The sequence below is a fragment of the Protopterus annectens genome, chromosome 8.part1 (genome assembly GCF_019279795.1).
Source record: "Protopterus annectens isolate FY-2018-M chromosome 8.part1, PAN1.0, whole genome shotgun sequence".
Lineage (NCBI taxonomy): Eukaryota > Metazoa > Chordata > Ceratodontiformes > Protopteridae > Protopterus > Protopterus annectens.
In genome coordinates, this window is record NC_056742.1 from 483910043 (window position 1) to 483933054 (window position 23012).

Genomic DNA, 23012 nt, shown 5'->3' on the forward strand with positions numbered 1-23012 from the left:
TTGAGCCAGCTGCCTCAACAGATTTGCAATATTTGTCCTGGAAAACAGCCTTCCTTCTGGCTATCACCTCAGCTCGCAGGGTATCGGAACTACAAGCCCTCATGGCTGTGCAGCCTTTCATCATTTTCCATCAGGACAGAGTTTCCTTACGAACCAACCCGTCCTTTATGCCAAAGGTGGTATCCAGGGTAGCTTTGAATCAGGCTATCCACTTACCTACCTTTTACCCTAATCCTAAAAACCAAAGGGGAGAGACTACTACATTCCTTGGACATCCACAGACAGCTGCGTTATTATTTGGACAGAACAAAGCCTTTCAGAAAATCAGAACAACTCTTTGTGTCCTATGCTATAGGAGCTCAAGGGAAGCCAATTTCCAAACAGACAATCTCAAAATGGATAGCCCACTGCATACACTTTTGTTACTCTTTTCATGGTAAAACTGTACCTGCAGGCATCAAATCTCACTCCACAAGGGCCACAGCTACCTCTGCAGCTTTCCTCAGAGGAGTTCCTACCAAAGATATTTTGGAAGCAGCCACTTGGAGTTCTGTACATACCTTCTCCAAGCACTACCACCTACCATTATACTGCAAAACTAGAGCAGGCTTTGCCACTGCAGTCTTGAAGGGCATCCTGGCTCCTCCTAGTTCCACCTAGTGCCTACCACCCCTTTTTTAGCTTTGGGATTCTACCCATCTGTTATGACTGCAGCTGTATGCACGATGAACATAGTACAGTTTTGTACCTACCGTAAATGTAGATGTTCGAGTGCTAATACAGCTGCAGTCCAGGTTTCCCTCCCTCCTTCCCCTCTTGGGACAGGCCTATTGGCTAACACCTCCTCATACAACCTGATTGGGGTATTCATTGATGGTGTATTTGCTTGCATCTACTGTATTTTGATTATGTTGCTTTGCATTATTACATAAATTTATGTATTGCCTTCCTTCTGGGGGCACCTGACATCTGGGGCAAGAAAAACTGAAGAAAATGGCGTTGGCTGGTTCTTTTATACCCCTGTCGCACTGACGTCAGGGAAGAAGCGACGACAACCGACGCCAGACCTAGACTTTGGAATTCGGCCGACCGAGGACCCGCCTGACGGCAGGAGAACCCATCTGTTATGACTGCAGCTGTATTAGCACTCGAACATCTACATTTATGGTAGGTACAAAACTGTACTTTCTTTGCACTGCCCTTTGGCTTATCTACTGCGCCCAGGGTATTCACAAAGTGCCTAGCTCCAGTCATTGCATTTTGCAGGCAAATAAATATTCAAATATACCCATACCTGGACGATTGTCTAATTCAGGCAGAAAGCCAGGACATACTTTTGAATCATCTAGCGTTTGTACAAAAGGTGCTAACTTCTCTGGGGTACACCATAAACGAAAATAAATCACATCTTGTACCCTGCCAGCAAATTTTATTCCTGGGAGCAAGCTTGAACACAACTTCCCAGATGGTTTTCCTCATACCAGAGAAATAAGTTCATTTGACAGCTTACTTCAAACTAATGGCCACAAAGACCCTACTATTTGCAAGACAAATATTGCAAGCCTTGGGGTTCATGGCCTCCTGCAATCTCCTAATTCCATATGCAAGACTGCATATGAGGAAACTACAATGGTATCTAAAAAGTATATTGTGTCAACATTCTCAGGATCTAGAAGCAGTGATTGCTATCATACCTTGCCTACAGTTAGAGTTCCTTTGGTGGGCAGAGGCCTGTCAACAGAACAAGGAACTGCCATTCACTCTACCCCCTGCTGCCCAAACCCTAACAACCAATGCATCAGACTATGCATGGGGGGCTCACTTGGCAGGGAAGTGCATTCAGGGCACATGGAACCCAAGTCAAATGCACCTGCATATCAATCAAAAAAATGTTAGCTGCACAGAATGCTCTGACAGCCTTCAAAGACCACATTCTTACAGGACAATTAATGGTGAAGACTGACAACACCACTGTTATGTGGTACATAAACAAGAGGGGGGGACCCACTCGTACCCTTTCTGTAGACTAGCCATGGCTCTGTGGAACACAGCCTTGAGCTACCAAGTGCACCTACAGGCTCAATTCCTGCCAGGAAAGCTGAATACACTGGCAGACGAACTAAGCAGAAATCTCATGGACCCACAGTAGTGGAAATTGGAACCAAAGACATTCAACATGTTGATGCACAAATTGGAGAGCCCAGAGATAAACCTATTTGCCTCCCCCCAGAACCACCAATTGGACAAATTATGCACAAGGACTCCCCACAAACAAGCTTGGAAAGTGGATGCCCTGTCCTTCACCTGGAAAAAATCTATCAGTTTATGCCTTTCTTCCTCTGCCTCTCCTTTCCAAGATACTACTAAAGATCAAACAGGACAAACCAAGGACGATACTGATTGCACCAGACTGGCCACACCATCACTGGTACCCCCTCTTGCGCAGTGTGTCACTGCTGGCACCATGGCACCTGCCTCAGACCCCTACCCTGCTGTCCCAGCAGGTGTGCCAGATTCTGCACCCTCAGCTTCAAACCCTGAACTTGGCAGCCTGGCTAATTACCTGATCTCTCCGTTACCATCCATCAGTAAACAAGTGTTAGATGTCATTCTGGAGGCAAGGAGGCCTAGTACTAGAAAATCTTATGTTGAAAAATGGAAAAGATTCTGTTCCAGGAACCAAACTTAGGGGATGGGCACAGCAGCGCCCAATTTACCTCAGATTCTTCAATACTTAACTAAGATGCTTCACAAGGGCCTTTCCTTTTCCTCCATCAAAGTTCATTCCTCAGCCATTTCAGCTCATTACAACACAGAACCACCCCTCTTCTCTCATCCACTGCTCAAGCAGTTCCTCAGAGGGGCCAAAAACTTAAGACCATCCAGGAGAGCCCCAGTTCCAGCCTTGAACCTTAACATTGTATTGGAAAAACTCACTGTACCTCCTTTTGAGCCAGCTGCAAGTGCAGAGATGAAATTTCTTTCTTGGAAAACAGCCTTCCTTTTAGCCATCACTTCAGCAAGAAGGGTGTCTGAATTACAGGCCCTTATGGCAGTGGAGCTTTTCATCATCTTTCATGCAGACAGGGTGTCCCTCAGGACCAATCTCTCCTTCATGCCCAAGGTGGTATCCAGTGTGGCACTTAGTCAGTCCATTCATTTGCCAACCTCTTTTCTAATCCACAGAACAAAGGGGAACGTATACTGCACCCCTTAGATGTGCACAGACAACTTAGACTTTACTTGGACAGGACTAAACCTCACAGGAAATCTGAACAGCTGCTGGTGGCATTTGCTGTAGGGGCAGATGAGAAGGCCATTTCAAAGCAAACCATTTCTAAATGGATAGGCCATTGCATTCATTTCTGCTATAAGCACCATGGAAAACCTATCCCACAGCGGATAAGACCACATTCAACCAGGGCTGCATCTACCTCTACAACCTTTCTCAGAGGTGTCCCTACCAGGGACAATCTAGAAGCTGTTACCTGGAGTTCTGTACATACTTTCATCAAGCATTACCATTTGCCATTTTTTTCTAAATCCAAAGCTGGCTTTGCCACTGCAGTCTTGCAGGGCCTTATAGCTGGTCCTAATGCTATCTAATTTTTTCCTCCCATCCTTAGATTTGGGAATCTACCCAAATGTGATGACTGCAGCAGTGAAACATGATGAACATAGTACAGTTGTGTACACTTACCATAAATGTAGATGTTAGAGTGTATTCACTGTTGCAGTCCTGGTTACCCTCCCTCCAGCCCCCTGACTTCTTTTGGCTATACCGCTGTTCCTTTTTAGTATGCTTAAAGCTTTTTGGTGCATTTGCTTTTTTGTATAAGTTGTAACCTTGTATATATAGTTAATTGCTTCCCTTTAGGGGGGCACCTGACATCTGGGATCTGGAGCAAGAAAAATAGATGTAATGGCGTCGGCTGCATGCTTTTATACCTTTGACTACCTGACGTCATGGAAGATGAGACAACAACCAACGCAGGACCCAAGACTTTGATAATCAGGCCGACTGAGGGCTACTGCAAGCAGATAACCCAAATGTGATGACTGCAACAGTGAATACACTTGAACATCTACATTTATGGTAAGAGTACACAACTGTACTTTTCCCTCCCTCCAGTCCCCTGGATTTTCTCTATCCTTTCTCCCTCTCCTCTCTATGGCTATTTTTAATGGCAATGGTATTTACTTTTTACTGGTGGTGTTCCACACCATATACTAGCTTCCTATTTGGGGGCTCTTGACATATGGGGCAATAAAAATTGATGTAATGGCGTCGGTTGCCTGTTTTATACCCCAGACGACCTAATGTCATGGAAGAAGTGACATCTGACGCTGAAATCCCAAGACTCTGGTATTCGGGCCGACTGAGGGCTACCTGCAGGCAGATAACCCAAGTGTGATGACTGCAACAGTGAATACACTCGAACATCTACATTTATGGTAAGTGTACACAACTGTACTTTCTTTGCACTACTGATACTCGACACTGTCCGGTGACTTCTTTCACGTCTTCAGTTTTTTCTAAAACTACAGAGTTTCTAAGGCCCAGGGTATGAACTACGCCTGAAAAAACGACTCAAGTTCAGGCACCTGCTTCCATGCTTCAATCTCAAATGCTTTACATGGTGGAAGACCTTATTATGCGTATTAGGGGAAGCCAGGCTACCCCTTCCAAATGAAAGAGAGACTTGTCCCCAGTAGTTTTATCTGAACAGGAGTCCGATGTCTCTGACGTCTCTGAATATGTAGACATGCAACTCCTCTCTGCTTATGAGGATTCTGATGCAGAGGAATCCATTCCTTCTGCCTCTTCTCCCGAGGATTTTTCATTTGGTGATACCCTACATACTTTAAGGGAGCATTTCCAATGGGAATGTCAGGGCTATCCTCAGTCAAAAAAGAGACTCAGGGAATGCTTACATTTACCACAGCACAGACCTTTAGCCATTCCTCCTGGCATGGATGTTGTGGATGATGTTTTTATGGAATCCAGTTTAACTCCGGTCACCCTTCATCCTGTTCCCAGGAAACCTGACAGGTACTACAGAGTCCCTGACTCTCACAGATTTCTTTCAAAAATCCTACTGCTGACCCAGAGGTAATATCCTAAAGCAATTAAAGCAACTTCAGCTAAGAATCCCACCCCCTCAGACAGGGATTCCCAAGCTTTTGACAGTTGGAGTAAAACGTATTCACCTTTGCAACTCTTGCTATTAGAGCACTAAATTGTCAGTTCCACATGCTGAAGTATCAACAGCATACCATGGAACTCCTCAAACGAAAAATTGCTTCCTTTCCTGCTTGTGCAGAAAATAAAGAATTACAAGAGCTTAATGCATTCTGCAAGCCAAGTAACTAAGCACACCTTGCAATGTGGCTTTGACGCCCTAGAAGCATCATGCAGGGGAACAGTCACTGGATGTTCTTCGTGTTTCACTGTTGCAGTCATCACATTTGGGTTATCTGCCTGCAGGTAACCCTAAATCGGCCTGAATACCAGAGTCTTGGGATTTTTGCATCGGATGCTGTCGCTTCTTCCATGACATCAGGTCATCAAGGGTATAAAACATGCAGCTGACGCCATTACATCATCTTTTCTTGCCGTGCAGTGTCCGAAGCAGAAGCAGTTCACAAGTGCCGGTTGGCCGCCTGTTGAAATTTTTGTTTTTCGAGTTTCAGACCTGCAGCCTTCTAAAAGGTATGTACCCCATTAGGGATCCTTTTTTCTTGCTCTAACCGATGTCAGAAAAACTTAATTGTCTTGCCTGTGGAAAGCAAATACCTCACAGAGATTTTCATTCTTGCTGCGTCACCTGCTTAGGCCCAAACCACGACGTTCCTCACTGTTGGTTTTGTGCCTTGTTCAACACCTGAACTATTAGTTGTTGGGCTATTTCTGTTGCTGAATTCTTTCGCTCTCGTTCTCCATATTCTGAAATGGCTTCGATAAGCCATCCGACTACCGATCTTCTGGTAAAACGTAAGGATAAAGACAGAGACAGACCGCATAGGTCCAAAACTGCGGATGACGCTTCTGTTAAGCTAGTCGCCAGTCTGCCGGTACTCAGTGAGGTGCTGTCGCAGCCCTTGATACCCGCTTCTACTGATTCGCAGTCCTCTACTGAGATCCATTCAGTGTCCAGTATGCCGCGAGATGCTTCTTCAACTATGGAACCTGCGGATGTCTCTACCTTGAATGGGTCCGGAGCCGCTGTGCAGGAACTGGCTTCTGAGGGTGTATTCAGGCCTTCCGATTTTCACATTAAACCGGCGACTTTGTTTCAAACCAAAAATACCAAATTTCTCAGACCCAGAGTTCGCACTACGCCTAGGAAACCGACGACCAAAGCGCATTCTCAGGCCCACATGCCTCAGAAATAAATGCTTAGAATGGCTGAAGATCTTATTACTTTAATTAGGGGAAGCCAGCCTTCCCCCTCAAAATGACCAAGAACTGATTTTCCTTCTGATTCTTCAGATCATGAGTCTCTTGACTATGATCCTTCTGATTACCAGGATATACCCTTATCTGCCTATGAGGATTCTGATGCAGAGGATTCCATTCCCTCTGCTTCCCCACCAGAAGATTTTTTTCTTTTGGTGAAACCCTGCATACCCTTGAGAACATTTCCGCTGCGAGTGCCATACCCTTGAGAGCATTTCCGCTGCGAGTGCCAGGACTACCCACAGTCCAAAAAGAGACTCAGGGAATTTTTAAACTTGCCTCAGCACAGGCCTCTAGCTATCCCTCCTGTTCTGGAAATTGTAGATGATTTATTCTTGAAATCCAGCCTTACCCCTGATACTTTGCCTAAAGCTTCCAGGAAACCTGACAGGTATTAGAGTACCTGACTCCCACAAATTCCTCTCTAAGAATCCTGCTGCAGATCCAGAGACTATTTCCCAGAGACCTAAAGGCATTAAGGCTACAACAGCTAAAAACATTACCCCTTCGGGCATGGACTCTAGAGCTTTAGACAGATGGGGTAAGAAGGTATACACCTCTGGTACTCTTGCCATCCGAGCTTTAAATTGCCATTTTCATATGTTGAAGTATCAGCAGCATGTTATGGAGCTAATTAAACAGAAAATGATGTTGATTCCTGATTGTGCAGAACATAAGGATTTAAAAGAGTTAATGCATTCTGCTAACCAAATTGGAAAACATACTTTGCAATGTGATTTTGATGCCTTAAAAGCATCTTGCAGAGCTGCTGTCACTGGGTCTGTTCTTAGAAGGCATGCTTGGCTTGAGGAAAAAACCTTGCCAGACCATGTCAAAGAAAAATTACTAAATGCACCATTAAACCAAGAATGCCTGTTTGGCAATAAAGCAGCAGAAGTCTTCAAAAAGATGGAGGAAAAAGCTAAATCTATGCAAACTGTTAAAGATTTCCTACAGGTACAGCCACCTAGATTCAATTGTCATTGGCCTTTTAAAAACTGGTCTTTTCCAGTCCCTCCCAGACCTTCTCAGTCCAAACCCAGGGGCAGCAGACCACCAAGATTACAGTCTTAGGGTATGCACAGATCTAACTGAGTGCTCCCACCTCTAAAACAGGGAGTAGTAAGCCACCATCCTATGGTAAATTCTCACAATGACTTATCCTTAACTCTTCCAAGCCTTGCCCAAGTACTTGCACCCATAGGAGAAAAACTTGCCCTGCATGCAAAAAACTGGGAGTTGCATCACCCAGGACAGATGGGTCTTGAACATTGTATCCCAGGGATACAGATTCTACTTCTACTCACTGCCAACCCCAAGTGGGTGGGCAGAGGCCTAAAAGCAAGTACTTTCTCTTCTCCATATCAAGGCTATTCAACCTGTCCCAGCAGAGCAAAGGGGCCAAGGTTTTTACTCCAGACTGTTTCTGGTACCCAGAAAATAAAACTCTTGGCTCCATATCCTGGATCTGTCTATTCTCCACAACTTCCTGGTGGTTCCAAGATTCAAAATGCTTACTCTCCAACAGCTGCTTCCTTTGCTAGCCAAGGACTCCTGGCTAGCCACCCTAGACTTAAAAGAAGCTTATCTGCACATCCCCATAAGGGAATCTTACAGGAAATGTCTACGTGTCAGAGCAGGCTCTATGCACTATCAGATGTTCTTTGTGGTTCACTGTTGCAGTCATTACATTTGGGTTATCTCCTTGCAGTAGCCCTCTGTCGGCCTGATTAACAGAGTCTTGGGTCCTACATCAGTTGCTGTCTTTACTTCTGTGACGTCAGGTCGTCAGGGGTATAAAACATGCAGCCGACGTCATTACATCAGTCTTTCTTGCCATGCAGTGCCCGAAGCAGAAGCAGTTAGCAAGTGCTGGTCAGCAGACTCCTGAAATTTTCGTTTTCGAGTTTCAGAACCAAAGTCTTCAACTAAAAGCTAAGTTCCCCCGTTGGGGAAACTTTTTCTTGCTCTAAACCGATGTCAGTAAAAGTAAATAATTGCAGTTCTTGTGGAAAGCAAATACCTCATAAAGATTTTCATTCCTACTGTATTCCTTGCCTAGGCCCTGATCACGATGTACATCGCTGTCGGTTTTGTGCCATATTTAAACCACGAACTATCCGTCGTCGGTATATTTGTGCTTCTAAATATTTTGGTGCTCTGTTCAATTATCCTGACAGGTCATCGGTAAGCCATTTGACTACCGACATTCCAAAAAAAATGCAAAGCTAAAGAGAGACAGGCCGCTCAGTTCGCCGGTACTCAGTGAGGTGCTTTCGCAGCCCCTGATACCTACTACTTCAGATTCGCCGGCCTCTATTGAGACCCATGTGGAGTCCAGTATGCCGCGAGATGCTTCAACTGTGGAACCTGCGGATGTCTCTACCTTGGATGGGTCAGGAGCCGCTGAGCAGACACAGTCTTCTGAGGATGTATTCAGGCCTAATGACTCATATTAAACTGACGTTATCTTCTTCGTCAAGGTCTAATACTCGAACCATGCCTAGAAAACTGACACCCAGACCGCATGCTCAGGCCTCTATGCCTAAAAAACTAATGATAAGAATGACTGAAGATCTTATTACTTTAATCAGGGGAAGCCGACCTTTACCCCTCTAAGAGACCTATGACTGAGTTTGCTTATGATACTTCTGACCAGGATTCTGAAATTTCTGTTTCCTCTGATGACCAGGATTTACCCTCATCTACCTATGAGGATTCTGATGCTGAGGACTCTATTCCCTCTGCCCCCCCCCCCCCCCCCCCCCCCCACACACACACACACACACACACCAGAGGATTTCTCTTTTGGTGAAACCTTGCATACTCTCAGGGAGCATTTTCGTTGGGAAAATCAGGATTTCTCCGATTCTAAAAAGAGGCTTAGGGATTTCTTACTCCTGCCCCAGCACAGGCCTTTAGCTATGCCTCCTGTACTGGACATTGCTGATGATGCCTTTTCGGAATCTAGCATGGCCCCTGACTCTTTACCTCCTGCTTCCAGAAAACCTGATAGATATTACAGGGTTCCTGGCTGACAAAATCCTTTCCAAAAATCCTACTGCAGATCCTGAAACCGTTTCACAGGGACCCAAGGGCATTAAAGCTACTAATGCCAAAAATCCTACCCCACTGATAAGAGACTCCAGGGCGCTGGATAGATGGAGTAAGAAGGTATACACTTCTTGCACATTTTGTCATTAGGGCCTTGAATTGCTAGTTTCATATGTTAAAGTATCAGCTGCATATTATTGGATTGCTTAAACAGAAAATTATGTTGTTTCCTGATTATGCTGAAATTAAGGATTTAATGCATTCTGCTGAACAAATTGGTATACATACATTGCAATGTGGTTTTGATTCATTAGAGGCATTTTGCAGGGCTGCGGTAACTGGGTCTGTACTTGGAAGGTATGCTTGGCTTAAGGAGCAGTCCTTGCCAGATCATGTTAAAGCGAAATTACTGGATGCTCCCTTAAATCAGGACCTCCTGTTTGGCAGCAGGGCAGAAGATGATGTTCTTCGTGTTTCACTGTTGCAGTCATTACATTTGGGTAATCTACTGGCAGGTTGCCCTCAGTCGGCCTGATTAACAAAGTCTTGGGTCCTGCGTTGGTTGCTGTCCTATCTTCCATGAAGTCAGGGGTATAAAACATGCAGCCGACGCCATTACATCAGTCTTTCTTGCCATGCGGTGCCCGAAGCAGAAGCAGTTCGCAAGTGCCGGTTGGCCGACTCCTGAAATTTTCGTTTTCGAGTTTCAGAATCGAAGTCTTCAACTTAAAGTTTAGTACCCTGTTGGGGAAACTTTTTCTTGCTCCTTACCGATGTCAGTAAAAGTTAATAATTGCATTACTTGTGGGAAGCAAATACCTCATAAAGATTTTCATTTATACTGTATTCCTTGCCTGGGCCCTGACCACAACGTACCTTGCTGTCGGTTTTTTGCTGTATTTAATCAGCGTACTATCTGTCGTCGGTACATTTTTGCCTCTAAATATTTCAGTCCTCGGTTTAATTATCTAGAAATGACGTCAGTTAGCCATCTGACTACCGGAATTCTGAAAAACGCAAAGAAAAAGACAGACTTTTGAGGTCCAAAACTGCCGACGACACTTCTCCTAGGCCACTCGCCAGTTCGCTGGTACTCAGTGAGGCGCTTTCGCAGCCCCTAATACCCGCTACTTCTGACTCGCAGGCCTCTACTGAGACCCATTTGGAGTCCGGTATGCCGCGAGATGCTTCACCTGTGGAACCTGTGGATGTCTCTACCTTGGATGGGTCCGGAGCCGCTGTGCAGGCACCGGCTTCTGAGGGGGTTTTCAGGCCTACAGACTTGCATATTAAACCGACTCCACCTTCTGTTCTAAGGCCTAAGTCTCGATCTATGTCTAAAAAAAAACGACGCCTAGGCCACATGTTCAGGCCCCTATGCCTAAAAATCAATTGATCAAAATGGATGAAGATCTTATTACTCTAATCAGGGGTAGTCAACCCCACCTTCTAAGAGACCTAGGACTGAGCTTGCCTATGAATCTTCTGATCAGGACTCTGTTTCTTCTAATTCTTCCAATGACTGGATTTGTCCATGCCCCCCCTCCCCCCGGGGGGGGGGATTTCTCTTTTGGGGAAACTTTACATACCTTAAGGGAGCATTTCCACTGGGAAAGTCAGGAATTTTCTGAATCTAAAGAGAGTCTTAGGGATTTCCTTCTTCTACCTTAGCATAGGCATTTGGCTATACCTTCTGTATTAGACATTGTTGATGATGTGTTTTCAGAATCCAGTATGGCTCTTGATTCCCTGCCTCCGGCTCCTAGTAAACCTGACAGATACTACAGAGTTCCTGAATCCCACAAGTTCCTTTTCAAAAATCCTGTTGCGGATCCAGAAACCATTTCTCAGGGGCCCAAGGGCATTAAGGCTTCTACTGCTAAAAATCCTACCCCTTCTGATAGAGACTGCAGGGCGCTGGATAGATTGGGTAAAAAGGTTTATACTTCTGCAGCCTTGGCAATCAAGGCTTTAAACTGCCAATTCCATATGCTAAAATATCAACAACATATTATGGGACTGCTTAAACAGAAACTGATGCTAATTTCTGACTGTGTGGAAAATAAAGATTTATAGGATTTATTGCATTCTGCTGAACAAGTTGGAAAACATACTTTGCAATGTGGTTTTGATTCTTTAGAGGCCTCTTGCAGGGCTGCGTTTTCTGGGTCTGTGCTTAGAAGGCATGCTTGGCTTAAGGAGCAATCTCTGCCTGATCATGTTAAAGCAAAATTGTTGGATGCTCCTTTAAATCAGGACTGCCCGTTTGGCAGCAAGGCTGAAGAAGTTCTAAAAAAGATGGAAGATGAAGCTAAATCTATGCATACTGTAAAAGATTTCTTACAAGTGCAACCTCCAAGATTTAGTAGGCACTGGCCTACTAAGAATTGGTCCTTTCCAGCTCCTTCCAGATCCACTCAAGCCAAACCCAGACACACCAATAGCACCAGGTTTCAGTCCAAAGGGACTCTCAGAACTAAGCAATGGGGGGCATCCACTTCCAAATCTGGAAATAACCATGCACTCCCCTATGGTAAACAGTCTCAATGACTTTCCTTTAAAATTGCCAAGCACTTACCTTTCAGTCGCCACTTTGGGGGGGGAAGATTGCTCTTCATGCAAAAAACTGGGAACTCATAACCCAGGACAAATGGATTTTAAATATAGTGTCCCAGGGATACAGATTTCATTTCCACACGTTGCCAACACCAAACTGGTGGCCAGACCTGCCCCCAAATCAGTGGGCAGAGGCTCAGAAACAAGTACTTTCCCTCTTAAAAAGAGGAAAAGGGACAAGGTTTCTATTCCAGGCTTTTCCTGGTACCCAGAAAAGACTGGTGTCCAGTTCTGGACCTGTCAATTCTAAACACCTTTCTGGACATTCCAAAATTTAAGATGCTAACTCTTCACCCAGTTACTTCCTATGCTAGGCAAAGATGCCTGGTTGGCAACTCTAGATTTAAAAGAAGCTTACTTTGCCTATCCCAATCAGGGGATCTTGCAGAAGATACCTACGCTTCAAAGCAGGCTATTTGCATTATCAGTTCTCTGCACTGCCCTTTGGCTTGTCTACTGCACCCAGGGTATTCACAAAGTGCTTGGCTCCAGTAATTACATTTACAGGCAAAGAAATATTCAAATATATCCATACCTGGACGATTGTCTAATTCAGGCAGAAAACCAGGCCATACTTATAAATCATCTGGAGTTTGTAAAAAGGGTTCTAACTTGTCTAGGGTACACCATAAACAAAAAGAAATAACAACTGGTACCCTCTTAACAGATTACATTCCTCGGTGCAAGCTTGAATACAACTGCCCAGATGTCTTTCCTCACGCCAGAAAAGCAAATTCATTTGGTAACTTGCTTCAAACAAGTGGCCACAAAAACCCTGCTATCTGCAAGACAAATACGGCAAGCCTTGGGGTTCGTGGCCTTCTGCATTCTTCTAATTCCATATGCAAGACTGCATATAAGGAAACTTCACTGGTACTTAAAAAGTCTACGGAGTCAACATTGTCACAGCCTGGAAACAATGATTCCTATCATACCTTGCCTATGCCTGGAGTTCCCATGGTGGGCAGAGGCCTGCCACCAAAACAAGGGACTGCTATTCACACTACCCCCTGCCACCCAAACCCGAACTACAGATGCATCAGACTATGCATGGGGGGCTCACCTGGCAGGGAAGTGCATTCAGGGCAAATGGAACCAAAATCAAATACACTTTCATATCAGTCAAAAAGACATGCTAGCTGTACAGAATGCACTGACAGCCTTCAAGGACTACATTCATCCAGGACAACTAATGGTAAAGATGGACAACACCACGGTTATGTGGTACATAAACAAGCAGGTGGGTACACATTCCTACCCTCTCTGCAGACTAGCCATGGCATTGTGGAACACAGCCTTGAGCTACCAAGTGTAACTACAAGTTCAATTCCTGCCAGGAAAATTGAATACACTGGCAGACGGACTAAGCAGAAACCTCATGGACCCACACAAGTGGAAACTGGAACCACGGATTTTCAACATGTTGACAACCACATGAAGGGAGCACAGATATAGACCTGTTTGCTTTCCCGCAGAACCATCAATTGGACAAATTTTGCACAAGGATTCCCCACAAACTAGCTTGGAAAGTGGATGCTCTATTCTTCAGCTAGAAACATCTATCAGTTTATGCCTTTCTCCCTCTGCCTCTGCTCTCCAAGGTGCTACTAAAGATCAAACAGGACAAGCCAAGGACGATTTTATTTGCATCAGACTGGCCTCGCCAACACTGGTGTACCCACTCTTGCGCAGTGTGTCACGCTTGGCTCCATGGCATCTGCCACGGACTCCTTCCCTGTTGTCTCAGCAGGAGAACCAGATTCTGCACCCTCAACTGCAAACCCTGAACCTCGCAGCCTGGCTAATTACCTAATGTCTCCTTTGCCATCCCTCAGTAAATCAGTGATGGATATCATTTTAGAGGCAAGGAGGCCTAGTACTAGAAAATCTTATGCTGCAAAATGTAAAAAATGTTGTGCCTGGAACCAGTCTCAAGGAATGAATGCAGCAGTGCCCAAATTACCTCACATTCTACAATACTTGACTGAGATGCTTCAAAAGGATTTGTCCTTTTCCTCCATCAAAATTCATGCCTCATCCCTTTCAGCTCATTATAGCACGGAGCCTCCCCTCTTCTGTCACCCACTGTTCAAGCAGTTCCTCAGAGGGGCCAACTCCAGCCTGGGATCTTAACTTGGTCTTGGAGAAGCTCACTCTTCCTCCTTTCAAACCAGCTGCTACTGCAGATTTAAAGTTTCTTTCCTGGAAAACAGCTTTTCTTTTAGCAATCACTTCTGCAAGAAGGGTATCTGAATTACAGGCCCTTATGGCAGTGGAACCTTTCATCATCTTTCATGTGGACAGGGTGTCCCTCAGAACCAATCCCTCCTTCATGCCCAAGGTTGTATCCACTGTGGCTCTTAATCAGTTCATTCATTTGCCTACCATCTTTCCTAACCCACAGAACAAAGGGGAATGGATACTGCACTCTTTAGATGTGCACAGACAGCTTAGATTCTACTTGGACAGGACTAAACCTTAAAAGAAATCTGAACAACTGCTGGTAGCATTTGCTGCAGGAACAGAGGGGAAAGCTATTTCAAAACAAACCATTTCAAAATTGATAGGCAACTGCATTCATTTCTGCTATAAGCACCATGGAAAACCTATCCCACAGTGGATAAGATCCCACTCAACCAGGGCTGCATCTACCTCTACAGCCTTTCTCAGAGGCGTACCTACCAGGGACATCCTAGAAGCTGCTACCTGGAGTTCTGTACATACTTTCACCAAGCATTACCATTTGCCAATTTTCTCTAAATCCAGAGCTGGCTTTGCCACTGCAGTTTTGCAGGGCCTTATAGCTGGTCCTAATGTTATCTAAATTCCTCCTCCTATCCTTAGCTTTGGGAATCTACCCAAATGTAATGACTGCAACAGTGAAACACGAAGAACATAGTGCAGTTGTGTACACTTACCATAAATGTAGATGTTAAGAGTGTATTCACTGTTGCAGTCCTGGTTACCCTCCCTCCAGCCCCCTGACTTTGTTTGGCTATACCTTTTCTCTCCTTTTCAATGTTTAAAAGCTTTTTGGTGTATTTTGTTTTTTATTTGAGGTATAACTTTGTATATTTATAGATTTAATTGCTTCCTATTTGGGGGGCACCTGACATCTGGGGCAAGAAAAACTGATGTAATGACGTCAGCTGCATGTTTTATACCCCTGACGTCACGGAAGAAGAGACAGCAACTGACGCAGGACCCAAGACTTTGTTAATCAGGCCAACTGAGGGCTGTCTGCAAGCAGATAACCCAAATGTAATGACTGCAACAGTGAATACACTCTTAACATCTACATTTATGGTAAGTGTACACAACTGTACTTTTGTTATCCAGTGGGTAACGTGGGGGGAAGGTTACATTTAGTTTGATTAGCTTGTTGATAATACCAGAATGTGGGATGGTATCAGAGGCATTGGATGATAGGGCCAGGTAGGACGTGTGAACCGATTTGCCTGAATCTAATAAATCTGTGACATGTTCAGAGAAGCCCTCCATGTTTAGAAGGGAAGATCTGCCGTTAACAATTCCACACTGTCTTTGATCCATGGTTTGTGGACTAGCTGTGTCCTTGTTAATAAGTTCCATAGTGATGCATTCCATTGCTTTGCCAATCAGGTTGGTAAAGCTTATTGGTTTGTAGTCCCCTGGATCAATAGGGAAGTGAAGTGGGGGGGGGGGTAATTACCACAGAACTCCATTCCTGTGGCAAGAATGTAGTGGAGAAGCTGAGGTTGAATAGGTTTAGTGTCAAATTTACCCGACAGTGTCTGGTGCTGATAAGAAGGCTGACTGGCATGTTATCAGGACTCATGAACTAAATGTTTTTGGCCTTGGAAAGTGCATTCAGGACCTGTTCGGTGGTGATCAGAGGATGTGGTGTGTGCTAATAAGTTGTGGGGGTGGCAGGAGGAGTTAGGGGGGAGATAGGTGAGTAAAGTTAGAGATGAATTTGTCTTCTAATATGTTGGCTACGTCCATAGAGGGCAAGTAATTGTTGTGTATTAGCTCTGAGCATTAATGGAAATTGCCTTTAAGATTTCTGAAGGCTTTGTAGTTGTCCTTAGCAGAGGTGACAATTCTCTATACTTACTTTTGTAGTATTTAATTTTGTCTCTGAGTTCTTTGTTGATTTTTTGGAGTTCATCTATAGACGATGTGGTATCAAGTTTATTTTTAATGGTTATGAATTTTTTCCTCTTATTGTATAGTTTGTTTATACAAGGGTTCCACCGTAGTGGTTATTCCTGAATTTGGTAGTGTATTTGTCTTATGGGCACAGATACCTCAGTGCATACTTTGAGGACGGCATAGAAATTATCCACAAATGTGGCAGCATGTGAAATCAAGTCTTTGAGGTGAGTAGGGATATTAAATCTCATCATTTAGTGGGATTAGGTTTATCCTACAGTAATGTCTAAAGACAGAAGGGGTTTGGAGGTATCCTGTGCCTTAGGGGCAGTGCTTGCTTTGCCTGCAGAACCAAGAGGCATGCTGGAGTAAGGAGGGAGCAGGCAGTGGTCCCTGGTATCAGTGTTGCCTGGCAATTAAAAAAAATTGTTCTAGCAGAACTGAAGCTCCCAGAAACACCTCATAGAAGCATCTACCTCATAACAGAAGTATGCAAATGTATTGCATATTTAAATGCCATATGTACGTCTATTGTATACTTGTGTGTCGACTCAATATCACAAAACTCTACCCCTCTTTATTTTAACTTCTGTTGTCACCCCTTTTTTCAAAATTTCTGGTCTGAGTTTTGTTTCCCCCCAGACCCACTTTATATTTACCCAAATTTGAAGTTACGCCAGTTTGGATAAGGGGGAAAAAACAGTTAAAATTATGAAACTTCTTCTATTCATAGGTTCATAGGTTCATACTAGGCTATCTGCCCAAGGGCATTTATAAGCCTAGCCCATAGTTATGTGGCTTTCGCCACCCCTTTAGTTTGAATAAAAACTATGCCTATCATTTTGCTGTGCCTCTGTCAAGCAGTGACACTGAAGTAATCCCTGGGGTATATCTGCAATCTCCCATCCATTGGTCAAGATTCCTCTTGAACAAGGCCAGAGAGGTGCTCTGCCTCACATGTACCGGGATTTTGTTCCACAGCATAGGTTGTCTCTGGGTGATGAATCTGTCCCTCCAGCACGTTCTATTTATAAATGTGTCAAGGTTTAAGTCTCCCGCCCTTGTGGTTCTGAGGGATCTAGATTTTTTGAGGTGAAGCATATTCATCAAATCTGGGTTTGACATGGCCTTATATGTCAGGCACAGGTCACCTCTGAGCAAGCGGTATGAGACTGAATAGAGCTGGAGTTCTTTTAGTCAGGCAGCATAAGACATATTTTTGAGACCCTTTATCCTTTTGGTGAGGAACTTTTGAGGCCTTTCAAGCTGCAGCAGGTGTCTGGTCAGATACATTCGAGCGGGCATTGTACTCAATCATAGGTCTAATGAGTGATGAGTACAGGGGGACGATGACCTCCCTTGATCTAGATGTGAATCCCTTCATGATCAGGTGGGCGATATAGAAGGTTTTCCTAACTACTTTAGCAACATGAGTGTCAAGCGAAGGCTACTGTCAACCTGGGTCCCCAGATCCCTGATGACTTTTCTGTGCTCAGTGGATTGCCACCTATATGGTAGCTAGGGGTAACCTTGTTTTTCGAAGGGTATGACTATGCATTTTTGGCGTTTAACTTCAGGCCATGGCTCTGGCACCAGTTATCCGTTTCTGTGAGGCCCTTCTGGAGGATATCTGTGTCAGATGTGTTTTCGACTATGGCGCCCAGTTTGCAGTCATCTGCAAACTTTGTCAGCCATAACCCTCCTGTGTTTGCTTGTACTTCAGAAAAGTAGATGCCGAACAAGAGTGGACCCAGGACTGAGCCCTGTGGGACACCACTTGTGACAGGCTTTGAGTCTGACATGGCTCCAGCAACTCTGACCCTGCTGGTTCTGTCACTTAGCCAGTTTGCAACCCATCTTGTGATGTATGGGTTTACATTCAAGCTGATGAGTTTTTCGATGATACCTGAGTGGGGTATTGTGTCGAAGGCCTTTGCCAGGTCGAGGTAGGCTGTATGGACTGCCTTTCCCTCATCAAAAAGTCAACCAAGTTTAAGAGGCAGGATCTGCCTTTGACAAAGCCAAACTGGGTTGGATCCAAAGTCTGCAAGTTCCCTATGTCTTTATTTATGAGTTCCATTATGATCCTCTCCATGGCTTTGCAGATAAGGCTTGTCAAGCTAATGGGGCGGTAATTTCCAGGGTCTGTGGAGGCACCGCCCTTATGAAGTGGGACCACAGTCGCCGTGCGCCACTCCTTGGGTACGTATCCTGAGGTGAGGCTAAGATTAAACAGCTGTCCTAACTGTGGGTTTAATTCCTCGTTGAGTTCGTGAAGCACACAGCCGGTGACACCATCCGGTCCCATGGATGCTGTGTTTTTTGCCTTAGTGAGGGCAGTTCTCACCTGGGCGTTGGAGATGTTTGGGGGGCTACAATCCTCTGGAATAGATATCTCTCCTTTTGGGGAGGGGAGAAGTTTGCACTGAACCTGTCAGCCAGTATGTTGGCAATGTGTGTAGGTTCAGTAATTTTCACATCATTTTGAACTAATTCTGAGCATGTCTGGGAGTTTCCTCCTAGGTTTCTAACATAGCTAAAGAAGGCCTTATGATTCTCTTTAGAGTCCTTGGCGATTTTTCTCTCAAAATTTGCCTTGGATGATTTTATGAGAGCTCTTAGTTTTTTACTTATAATGATCAAAGGTGTCTTACCTTTCAAGGATTTTGCTCTATCTTGTAGTAGCTTCCTCCTTTTGTTGTAGAGCTTGTTTATGGCTGGGGTCCACCAGACTGGACGCTTGCCTTTGGTACAGAGAGTCTTAGTTTTGTTTGGGATTGCCTGATCCATGCAGTCCTATAGGTGCTGGTAGAAGGCATTTGTAAGTGATTCAGCGGTTTGAGTAATGTTTACCACTGGCTCAGGGGCCTTAAAGGAGACCACACTAGTTTTTAGAAGTGTGAAATCGGCTTTTGAGAAGTTTTTCACTGTGGTCTTTTTGTTTCAGGTGGGGGGATGAGGACCTCCAGCGAGATTAGTTTATGATCTGATCTCACCAGTGAGGGGTATACTTCGGTGTTGAACATTTTGATCCCATGTTCGTGATGATGAGATCAAGTATGTTTTCTCCTCTTGTGGGGATGGTGACTAGTTGTTCCATGGCATTTGAGTTTATGAACTCCAGGAATCTTTGGGTTAGAGTGTTCGGGCTTGAGTAGTGTTCCCAGTCTATATTAGGGTAGTTGAAGTCACCTAGTATGATGGTGTTTGGAGATACATTTATCCCTCCAATGTTTTCAGGAAGGCCATGTGAGGTTCCTGAGTTTGAGAGGGTGGCCTGTAACATGCTACAAATTGCAGAGCAGTCTTGCCTATGGTTAATTGCACCTGGATGGTCTCCGATGCATCGTGCGTTGCCACCAACCTTGAGGTGTGGGTGTCCTTTATGAATATGGACACCCCCCCCTTCTTTCTTGGTGTTGTCCGGATTTTGGGGCCGGAACGCGTGATATGAGGTGAAACCTGTTAGTGCTGGGGTGCTCTCAGGAGCCTTGAACCAGGTTTCTGTCACAGCACAGACATCGATGTTCTCCATATTGAGAAGGGCCTCGAGTGCGTGCATCTTGAGATTGAGACTTCTGGCATTGAGCAGCATTACCCTTAGTTTTTTCCTTTTGGTGTTCTAGGGTGGTAGGTTTAGAATTTGAGCCTTGCCTAAAAAGGCACTATGGGGTGGCAAGAGCCTTTGCCAATATCCGGAAGCCCAGGGGTGACAGGTGCAAGCCATCCTTGCGAAGCAGCGTGGCTTGTCCAGCATGTCATCCCAGGCAGACAGACATTGGATCCCCTTTGAATGACACCAGAATTTAAGCCAATTATTAAAGCTGATCATCTTATCACTGTATTGTGGCATCATTCTAGGTGAAGGTAGGATACTGCTCAAGGTCAGGGTCATACCTGCCTGGGCTACATAATCAGAGAGCTCCTCGATGTCCCTTTCATGTAGTCCAAGGAGTGCGTCTCAGGTCGTTGACACCAGCGTGGACAATGACTGAGTCGTACTTGTACCTGCTGTTGAGAGACCTGAGTGCTTGCGTTATGTGGCGGATTCTAGCGCCCGACAGGCAGCTTACTGTGACCTTCTCTTTACTCAGTCTGGTGAGCGGGACGTTAGTGTGTCTGACTATGGAATCACCAATGACAAGTGTGTCTGGCATTTTGTTTGGCCTTAAGGGCTGTGACTGTTTGACACACTGACTGTGTGGTCTATGTGTTGCATGTGTTGGGTCGTGAGGTGGTAGTTGTTTGGGTGTCTGCTTTGGTGGCCTCTGCTGTTTTGGTAAAATTTGATCAGAGCCTCCGAGTATGTCTTTGTGTGAGTATGTGTATGATTTGAAGTTGTGATGGTACCATGTGTGACTGGGTATGTATTGTGTGTGGTTACCTTCTCCTCCTGTCTGGTCTTGCCAGTCCTATGTTGAGAGAGCTCAGCCTCCAGTTTGGCCGTATAGTTGCATCTCTCGCATGTATTTGTGTTTTGTGGGAGAAGGAGAGGATTGTCTGTGTACATGAGGCAATTGTAACATTGCCTCAATATTCCTAGGTTCACCAGTTGAGCTGGAGAGGACACTAGCAACTGATCCCTCGACATACTAGAAGTAGTAGATAAAGAGACTTTCAAAGGACTCCGGGAAGTGGGTTTTAGGCTGGTGGGGTACTATCTATAATAAGAGTGCTTTATCAAGGTGCAAGTACTGTAGGAGTAAGTGCTAGGCTTTACAGATAGAGAATAGTCTACTTGGGAATCAAGTAGAGATGAACTTTTCAGTTATAGGATATGCTGGTTAGATCAGCAGTAAAGCTCGAGGAAGGTAGTTCTAAGGGAAAATTGGAAGAGTGGAATTTAGATGGCCCAAATAGTTTAACCTTGTTTAACCGCCGCTGCTCTTGTGTGCAACAGTGGTAACTCAGCTAAATCGCTTACGCGTTTAGCGTGTTTTATAGCAGGGGGCTGAAGGGAGCTAGGAATTGGCCCAAAACGACCAGTGGACCACTAGTTTCTGGCTGAAACTTCACCAAATCAGACAAAAAGGCCGCTCAGTGCTTCCCACTCGCACTGGTAAGCAAAGAAACCTCCTCCCTCCTAACAAGGCAATGGATCAGTAACAGGAACCAAAAACAAAGCCCAGGGATCAGCAACTCTGAAACTGGACTACTCTAGTTCAGTAAGGCGGGAAAACAAGAGATATTTTTTTGTTTTATTACAGAGACAAGGAAAAAAAACAGACAGTAAATGCTATAAATGCTGTAAATCGGCTAGCGCACTTTAGTGTGTAGCCTACAGAAACAATTTGCAACAATTAGTAACTTAAAGTGCAATAAACAGTGTAAAATGCAGAAATCACTTAAAGTAGCAGTAAAACAGGCGAAATGCAGTCGCTAGCTTAAATAACAGTGGGAAAGCCACAAAAATACTTATATCTGGTAGAAAGTCACTCTTTTAGCTCTCTGCTGCTTGGATCACTCTGCAGGCCACCACGAGGATCTGTGCTGAGTTGGTACAAGCTGGAAAAACGCGTGTTTAGCGTGTTTTATAGCAGGGGGCCGAAAGGAGCTAGGAATTGGCCCAAAACGACCAATGGACTACTAGTTTCTGGCTGAAACTTCACCAAATCGGACAGAAAGGCTGCTCAGTGCTTCCCACTCCCACTGGTAAGCAAAGAAACTTCCCTCTTCCCTAATAAGGCAATGGATCAGTAACAGGAACTAAAAACAAAGCCCAGGGATCAGCAACTCTGAAACTGGACTACTCTAGTTCAGTAAGGCGGGAAAACAAGAGATTTTTTTTTTTTTGTTTTTTACAGAGACAAGGAAAAAATCAGACAGTAAATGCTATAAATGCTGTAAATCGGCTAGCGCACTTTAGTGTGTAGCCTACAGAAACAATTTGCAACAATTAGTAACTTAAAGTGCAATAAACAGTGTAAAATGCAGATTTGTAAAATGCAAAATTTTGAAGTCTGTATTGATTTTTCAACATAGAGATGCTTGTGTGCATATGTATATGTGAGGTGTGAGCATGCACTTGTGTATTTCTCTAGTTATACATATATAATCTAGGGTTTACACTGAAAACCTTGAAACTGCATCGGTCGACCGGCATATGGTCGACTTGCAGTTTTCAAGTTAGCAGAATGTCGAACCCAAATTGATTCACTACACTACAGCGAATGGGTAGTGTAATTCAAGCATTTGGGTTCGACTTTCTGCAGGGGTATCACGGTTCAGTGAGGAACAGGGAATTAGCCCATTTCCTCACTGAAGTGCAATCTCTGAGTTGGTATATTTAATGTGGAGGTGGTGTGTGTGTGGGGGGGGAGGTGAGGGTGGCCCAGGGGGTGGAGTTTGGGGGTTAGCCCCCCCCCCCCGAAAAACAGAATTAACATACAGTTCACTGTTTTTTGAACGGTATGTTAATGTGCATAGCAGGAGAGGAGTGACGTCACATTCTGCTATTTTGAATACATCGAACCATGGTTGTCAATGTATTCATTTTCGCTTTGGTTCACTTTTCGGCATTCTGAATTCCACATTTAGAGTTGACTTTTTAAATGGTCGACCGAAGCGGATTCATAATGGTAATAGTAAATCTAATGTAGACATATAATCACGGCCTCAACCTGGTCTTTGACATCAGTAGGACTTGTTGGCGGGACATATTTGTGTCCCAGAGACTCCCCCCATATGTGGAGCAGACTCCTTGTCCATGTCAACCAAAGTACCTCATTATCATTTTTTAAGTGCAACC

General features: G+C 44.6%; 1 protein-coding gene across 1 annotated transcript in view; it reads left to right on the top strand.

Moving 5' to 3' along the window:
• CHD9 (chromodomain helicase DNA binding protein 9) overlaps positions 1 to 23012 on the top strand; it is a 2842495-nt gene that overhangs the window by 1025055 nt on the left and 1794428 nt on the right. The window lies entirely within an intron of this gene.